The sequence below is a fragment of the Sciurus carolinensis genome, chromosome 7 (assembly GCF_902686445.1).
Source record: "Sciurus carolinensis chromosome 7, mSciCar1.2, whole genome shotgun sequence".
NCBI classification, from domain to species: domain Eukaryota; kingdom Metazoa; phylum Chordata; class Mammalia; order Rodentia; family Sciuridae; genus Sciurus; species Sciurus carolinensis.
The window spans coordinates 104,296,411-104,305,282 of record NC_062219.1 but is presented as its reverse complement, the minus strand read 5'-3'; positions in this window follow the sequence as shown (position 1 = coordinate 104,305,282).

Sequence of the window (8,872 nt, the reverse complement as noted above, 5' to 3'; positions counted from 1 at the left end):
CATTCTCTCACATAAGTTTAAAGAAGATAATTTTTTCAACATAACTTAATATGAATATACAATCAAATAATTGGGTCAATTAGAATTTTCTCCAGGAACTTCATATAGCAATGGATGACAAAATTATCTATGATTTGGGAATTAGAATTTGAACAAACATAGGGAAGTATTTAAGAGACCAGTCACTGGCCCAGTTTGGTTAATGACAGTGAAAAATCTTTTCATGTGCTTATTTACCATCCCTTTTTCCTTTTTTATTGAAAAGCTTAATGAAGTTCTTTACATAAATTAGAGGATTTTTTTGTTTATTGTGGCACTTTGAGAAATATCTATTATTCTTTGAATATGAATTCTTTGCTGGATATGTGACTTGCAAATTCCTTTTTCAGTCTGTAGTTTGTCTTTTAATTTTGTTAGTAGAGTCATGCACCAGGCATTTATTTACAGATCTGATGAAGTTCAGTTTATCAATGTTATTGTGTGGGTTGTGGTTTTGGTGTCAATGTCTGAACAGTTTTCCTCTAACCTAAGTCAAGAAGATTTTCTCCTAAGTTGGTTTCAAATGTATTATTTCAATATTTTACATTTATAACTATGATCAATTTACAGTTAAATTTTTTGTCTTGGGTGAACTCTATGTCAAAGTGGCCATACTGTGTCAACATAATTTGTTGATTCTTTTAAAAAAATTATTCATTTTTATTATATGTATATATATAGTATATAGCATGATGTTTTAATATAAACACACACACAAACACACACACACACATAATTAAAGGAAAACTATAGCCAAGAAAATTAATATATAAATGTCCTCACATATTTAATTTTGTGAGGATGGGGAGAAGCACCTGGAATCTAATCTCTTGGCAAATTTTCAGTATACGACACCATATTATTAACTACTGTCATCGGGCTGTACATTTGATCTGCATACTTGTTTATCCCACATAACTGTAAAATTGTACCCTTTGACCAGCGTCTGTCCCTCCTATCCAGCTCCCCTGGTAACTGCCAAGCTACTGTTTTTGTGTATTCTAACTATTACAGATTCCACATATAAGAGCAGCATTATTCTTTCTGTGTCTCACTTATAACACATGGCATAAGGTCTTCCTTTTCATTCATTTTCTTCTCACAAAACACATTATCTCCTTCATTTTTTAAGGCTGAATATATTCCATTGTATATGTAAACCTTAATTTTTTTTATATTTTTATCCATTGATGGATACATCAGTTGTTTCTAAAATTTGACTATCATGAAATATAGTGCAATGAATACAGGAGTACAGATATCTCTATGAAGGTCTAGTTTCATTTCCTTTGGATGCATACCTCTAAGAGGGTATATACAAGAGGGATGGCTCATTCTTCATAGAAACAGAAAAAGCAATCATGAAATTCATTTAGAAAAATAAGAGGTCAAGAATAGTCAAAGCAATTCTTAGCAAGAAAAGTGACGCTGGGGTCATCGCAATACTAGACCTCAAATTATACTGCAGAGCCATAGTAACAAAAATGGCATGGTATTGGCACTAAAATGGACAAGAAGACCAATGGAACAGAATAGAGGACACAGAGAAAAACCCACATAAATACAGTTATCTCATACTAGACAAAGGCAACATAAACATACTTTGGAGTAAAGATAGCCTCTTCAACAAATAGAGGTGGGAAAACTATAAATCCATATGAGCAGGATACCCTTTAACCTCTATCTCACCCTGCGCCAAACTCAAAGACCTAGGCATTAGACCAGAAACCCTACACCTATTAGAAGAAAATGTAGGCCCAACATTCCAGTATGTCGACTCTGGAACTGACTTCCTCAACAAGACTCCTAAAGCACAAGAAGTAAAATCAAGTATCAATAAATGGATGGTACCAAACAGAAAAGCTTCTTCACAGCAAAGGAAACAATCAAGAACGAGAAGAGAGAGCCTACAGAATGGAAGAAAATCTTTGACCCTGCACCTCAGATAGAGCACTAATCTCCAGGATATATAAAGAACTCAAAAACTTAACACCCCCCAAACAAATAACCCAATAGACAAAGAAACTGAACAGACACTTCCCAAAAGAAGAAATCTGAATGGTCAACAAGTATATGAAAAGATGTTCAACATCTCTAGCAATTAAAGAAATGCAAATTAAAACTACAATGAGTTTCATCTCACTCCAGTCAGCATGGGTGTAGAGAAAAGGGTACACTCATAAATTGCTGGTAGGACTGAAAATTGGTGCAACAACTCTGGAAAGCAGCATGGGGACTTCTAAGAGAAGTTGGAAGGTAACCACCATTTGATCCACTCCTCAGTATATCACCAATGGACTTTAAATCAGCATACTAGAGTGACACAGTCACATCAATGTAACAGCAGCCCAATTCACAATAGCTAAGTTATGAAACCAATCTAAGTACCTTCAACAGATAAATAGATAAAGAAAATATTTACATACACAGTGGAATATTACTCAACTATAAAAATGGCTTTATGACTTTTGCAGGTAAATGGATGGATCTGGAGATTATTATTCTAAGCAAAATAAGCCAACCCCTCCCAAACCAAAAGTTGAATGTTCTCTCTGATATGTGGATGCTAACACACAACAAGACAGTTGGATAGAAGTTCAATAGATTAAACAAAGGGTTAGGAAGGTAAGGGAGTGGAGACAGGAATAAGAAAGACAGGAGAATGAATCTGACTTAATCTCTCTCAACATATGTGAATCTCTACAACATGTGTAACCACAAGACTGGATCCTAATTGGAATAACATGTACTCCATATTTTTTATAAATATGTCAAAATATATTCAACTATCATGTATATAAATAAATAAATAAATTTCAGAAAATAAAAATCAGGAATTTCTGGATCATGTAGTAATTCTAGTTTTAATATTTTGATGAATTTCCATAATGGCCCACCAATAGTACATAAAGGTTTCCTTTCTCTACATTCTTGCAAAGTTATTATCTTTTGTATCCTCAGTAATAGTAATCCTCCTAGGTGTTAGGTGATATCTCATTGGGGTTTTGATTTATATTTTCCTGGTGTTGAGTACCTTTTCATACATTTCCAGACACTTTTTCATAAACCTCATATCTGTTTTTTGTCTTTGGAAGGATATTTATTCAGGACCTTTGTCTATTTTTCTGTTTGTTTTTGTGTTTGTCTTTAGTTTTTGCTACTTACCTGTGTGAGTTTTTTATGTATATTGGATACTAACCCTTATCAAATAAATAGATTGCAAATATTTTCTTCCAATATGCAGACTACCATTTCATTTTGTTGATTACTTCCTTTTCTTGGTAGAAGTTTTTAGTTGAGCATAGTCCCACTTGTTTATTTTTTATTTTGTTACCTGGGTTTTGATGTGAAAAACAAAACAAAAACAAAACAAAATTCATTGACCAAGGCTAATCTTCAGGGTTCTTTTTCCTGTTTACTTCCAGGATTTTTATATTTTCAGGTTTTATGCAACAAATGCTTTGTTTTCTTTCAAATTGATTTTGTGCATTTTATAAGATAAAGGTCTAATTTCTTTTTCTTTTTTTTGCATGTGGATATTCACTTTCTCCAATACCATTTATTAAAGAGTTCATTCTTTCCCTGTTGCATATTTTTAGTGTCCTTGTTGAAAATCAGTCAACCATATATACCTTGGTTTATATCTGGGTTCTTTATTGTGTCCCATAGGTCTATGATTCTGTGTTTGGACCAGTACCATACTGTTTTGATTATTATTGTTTTGTAATACAATTTGATATCAGGAACTTTGATACCTCCAACTTTGTTCTTCTTTCTCAAAATTTCTTTAGGCTATTTGGATTACATATGATTCCATGTAAATTTTAGAATTGTAGGAAAAATTCTCAAACATAAGCTGAGAAATTGTACAGTTAAAACCTTTCTAGGCCTTTCCACACTACCTTGGGAGGTGTCCATACGGCGTTGTTCTTCATTCCCATTGTAACTTAAAGGGAAACTGTCACAATGTCTGGAGTCCTTGATGTCCTGCAAATGAAGAAGGAGGATGTCCTCAAATTCCTTGAAGCAGGAACCCACTTAGGTGGCACAGACCTTGATTTCCGATGGACCAATGTATTTACAAAAGGAAAAGTGATGGAATATACCTCATAAATCTGAAGAGGACCTGGGAGAAGTTTCTGCCGGCAGCTCATGCCATTGTTGCCATTGAAAACCCTGCTGATGTCAGTGCCCTATCCTCTAGGAATACTGGTCAGCAGGCTGTGCTGAAGTTTGCGGCTGCCACCAAAGCCACTCCTATTGCTGGACGCTTCACTTCTTCACTAACCAGATCCAGGCAGCCTTCTGGGAGCCACATCTTCTGGAGGTGAACCCAGGGCTGACCACCAACTTCCAGAAGCATCTTATGTCAACTGCCTACCATTGCTCTGTGTAACACAGACTCTCTTCCATGCTATGTGGACATTGCCATTGCGTGCAACAATAAGGGAGCTCATTCTGTGGGTCTGATGTGGTGGATGCTGGTCAGAGAAGTTCTGCACATGTGTGGCATCATTCCCTGTGAACACCCATGGGAGGTGCCTGATCTACTTCTACAGAGATCCTGAAGAGATTGAAAAGGAAGAGCAGGCTGTTGCTGAAAAAAGCTGTGATAAACAAGGAATTTCAGGGTGAATGGACTGCTCCATCTCCTGAGTTCACTGCCACTCAACCTGAGGTTGCAGATGGGTCTGCAGGTGTGCAGGTGCCCTCTGTGCCTATCCAGCAGTTCCCTACTGAAGACTGGAGTGCCCAGCCAGCCACTGAAGACTGGTCTGCAACTCTCACTGCTCAGGCAACTGAGAGGGTAGGAACAACCACCGAGTGGTCTTGAGCTGTTCTGCAGACACTTATTAGGCAAAATGGAAATAAGGTTACGGAAAGTAAACAGCAGTTTCTTGGGGGGAAAAAGAAAAAACCTTTCCAGGGAAAACAGAGACCTTGATATTTTTACCTGTTTAGTTAGTTTGCTTAACTCAAAAGAGATGCACCAGAAAGTTCTTACACATCTATTTAAAATTGTTTCTTTGTTCTTTGGCTACAGAAGACTGGAAAATGTAGAGCTCCATCCACTCTCAGAGCTACACAATTTATGAAGCAGTCCCTCCAGTGGGAGCTTTAAGTTGGGGTCTGTATGTATAGCCCAAACCCTTCATTCCTCATGCAAAAGCTGGAAGCTCAAGGTTCCATCCCAATTGTAGGGGATTGTGACTAATGTAGGCTTTATGTAGTGTATCTCAATTTCTCCTACTGAATGGAAGGTAGCTATCCATTCAGTGCATCTGCTTGAGGAAGGAAAGGCAGGAGGTTCTTTTTCTGCCATCTTGTTGACCTCAAGGACTCTATTCTTTGTTGACTGACTTGTATTTGTATTTCTGTAGAAGCAGAAGAATTGTTCAATTAGTCTGTATTTTTGCTAGAATAATTAGTTCAATCATTCTATGTGTATTGAGCTATTTATAATTTGTTCTTTTTCCCTTTATAACATGATATGAGACAATAAATAAAAACCATACAATAAATACAATCTATAATGATATCCTTTTACACTTGATATTGCTATTTTGTGTCTTTTCTATTTTTTTATTTGTTCTTTTTACTTATACATGACACTAAAATATGTTTTAATGTATTATACATACTTGGATTGAAACTTTCTATTCTTCTGGTTGTGCATGATGTGGAATTACATTCGTCATTTATTCATATATGAACATAGGAAAATAATGTCTGATTCATTCTACCATCTTTCCTACTCCTATTTCCCCTCCCTTCCCTCCATTCCCCGCTGTCTATCCCAAAGTACTTCTATTCTTCCCTTCCCTCCCCTTATTGTGAGTTAGTACCCACATATCAGAGAGAAAATTGGCCTTTGTTTTTTGGGATTGACTTATTTCACTTAGCATGATAGACTCGGTTCCATCCATTTACCAACAAATGCCATAATTTAATTTCTCTTCATGGCTGAGTAATATTCCATTGTGTATATATACCACAGTTTCTTTATTCATTCAGCTGTCAAAGGGCACCCAGGCTGGTTCCATAGTTTACCTATTGTGTATTGAGCTGCTACAAATATTGATGTGGCAGAATAATTACAGTATGCTGAATTTAAGTCCTTGAGGTATATACTGATGAGTAGGATAACTGGGTCAAATGGTGGTTCCATTCCAAGTTTTCTAAGGAATCTCCAAACTGCTTTCCAGAGTGGTTGCACCAATTTGCAGTCCTACCTGTAATATATTAGTGTATCTTTTTCCCCACATCCTCACCAACATTTATTGTTACTTGTATTCTTGGTAATTGCCATTCCAACAGGAGTAAATGAAATTTTAGTGTAGTTTTGATTTTCATTTCTCTAATTGCTAGAACTGTTTGTTAGAAGTTATCAGTTATATTGATCTTTTCAAGGAATCAGTTTTTGCTTTCATTGATTTTATCTATTTTTAATATTTTCCATTTTATTTCCCTTTGTTCTTCTTATTATTTCTCTCATATTTGATTCGGGTTTATTTTCTTATTTTTCTACATTCTTAAGATGAAAGTCTAGATTACTTTTCCTTATCTAATACATACATTTAGTTCTATGAATTTCTCTATAAGCTCTGTATTATGTATACCTCAGAAATTTCAATAAGCTTTATTTTTCAGGTTTATTCAATTCAAAATATTGTATGATTTTCTTTGAGACTCCCCTTTTTAGGCCTATGGATTATTTAGAAGTATGTTATTTAATGTCCACATGTTTGGAGGTTTTCTTTTTATTCCAAAAGTGTATGTCTACATATTCCAAGGTTTATATCAGTGATCACATTTTAAATTACTTCAATACTTCTAAAATTGTTAAAATGTGTTTTATGCTCCATCTAGGTGATTCTCACATATGCACTAGAAAAAGAATGAGTGTTATGCAGTCTGTTGAGCCATGTTCTGTAACTGTCAGATACAATCAGCTGATGGAAATGCTAAGGTCTACATCTTTGCCAGTTTTCTCTTGGTAAGTTCTGTTACTGAGAGAAGAGTTCTATTTTCAAATGTAGTGGTGTCTCTATTTCTTCTTTCACTTTTGTCAGTTTTTCTTTGTACATTTAAAATTATTTTTTGTAATGTTCATACCCATTTAGAACTGTTATTTTTCCTGAAGAATGAACCCTTTTATCAATATGTATTATCCCCTTCACCTTGGATAATTTTCTCTGCTTTGAAATCTAGAGTATTGGATATTACGACAGTCATTCTGGCTTTATTTTACTTCACTATTTTTTTTTGTTGTTTTTGTGCTGAGAACTGAATTCAAGGCCTACATAGGTTAGGCAAATGTTCTACCATTGGGTTATATCCCCAACCCCCAGTTTTCATTTGATTAAAGTTTGCATTGTATATTGTTTCACATTTTTTTTATTAACTGAACTTATATTTAAGTTTGTTTGCTCTAGAGAGACATAGCCTGATCAGGATCTACTCGTTTTTTAATGTTTTCCTCTTTATTTGAAGATTATGTCATTTCTATTGACCTATCTTCAACTTTGGCTGGCAAATTTGCCATCTCCATTCTGCTACTGAGACCATCAAGTAAATTTTTATTTTACCTATTTCTTTTTTTCAAAAATTTTAGTTTGGTTCTTCCTTTTAATCTGTATTATTTGCTGATAATTCTAATGTTAGTATTTAATTCACATGTTTACCATTTTTCATCTGAATATTTTATAAGTTCCTTTAGTCTATCAAGTGATTAAAATACTGTGTCATCCTGCCTTGGTGTCTCTTGATTGTTTTCTCATGCAAGTTATAATACTTTTTTCTGAAAGCTGAATAATTTTTTTATTCTAACCTGAACATTTTTAATTTTACAATACCAGTTTGAGAGTCTTGTATAAATCTGATGCAGTGTGTTGATATTTCTATTTTAGCAGCACTTGAATGGATTAGATTCAGAACAATCTACCTTCTGTGAGATGCGCTACCTATGCCAATTCTGTTATCAATGTTTTACATTGCTATTTAGAATAGTATCATACGTATACCAGTCTTAGATCTGGGAAGTTTTACTCCCTATCTCAGTTCTCAAAATCTTTGTTATGCTAGTTAGAGTCAGATCCAGCACATGCAGGTTGGAGTTGTTGAGCAACTTTATAACTCTGCTTCTCTAAGCTCCCTTCTATTTCCATCTCCCTGTATTTTCTAGTTCCGTAGGTCTCCTTTTTGTCTTTGATCCTCACAGACACTGTTCACTTTTCATGATTGTATCATGCCTGCTGCCAATCTACAGGAGGCAACACAGGGAAAAACCACACAATCATTCACTGAATGGTTATAATAAATAATTAGATAGAACCTGTTAAATGAAGTCATTTTGTCTCAATTTCTTCTAAGAAATTAATCTGATAGATGTAAGATACTAAATTAAGTATGAAGCACTTATTCACATGCAAGACTTCTAAATGAAATGTGCCATATTCAATTTTATAATCTGTGAGCTCTTTTAACAGGAATACCATGCAAAACTTCATGAAAAAGTCAAAGAATAAGTAGAGATGTATGAGAAGTTTTCTTTATAAAAAGTTAAATTCATAAGAGCACATTTAGAGAAAGATGGGGCAGCTGACAATGAAAGTAACTTCTATGTGACCCCTCGAAGAACTTGAACTGTATGTCCTTTAGGATAATCTGGAGGATAAGTACCTACTTCATTCCTGGAAGAACTAAAGTGGTGTGTGTCAACATTAGGATTGATTTGACATTGCAAAGTTTAACAAATCAAGATACACATTTATACTTCCTGTGCACCCGTTGTTGGACAAATGGGAGAGAGGGCCAGGTTGGAGTACTTAAG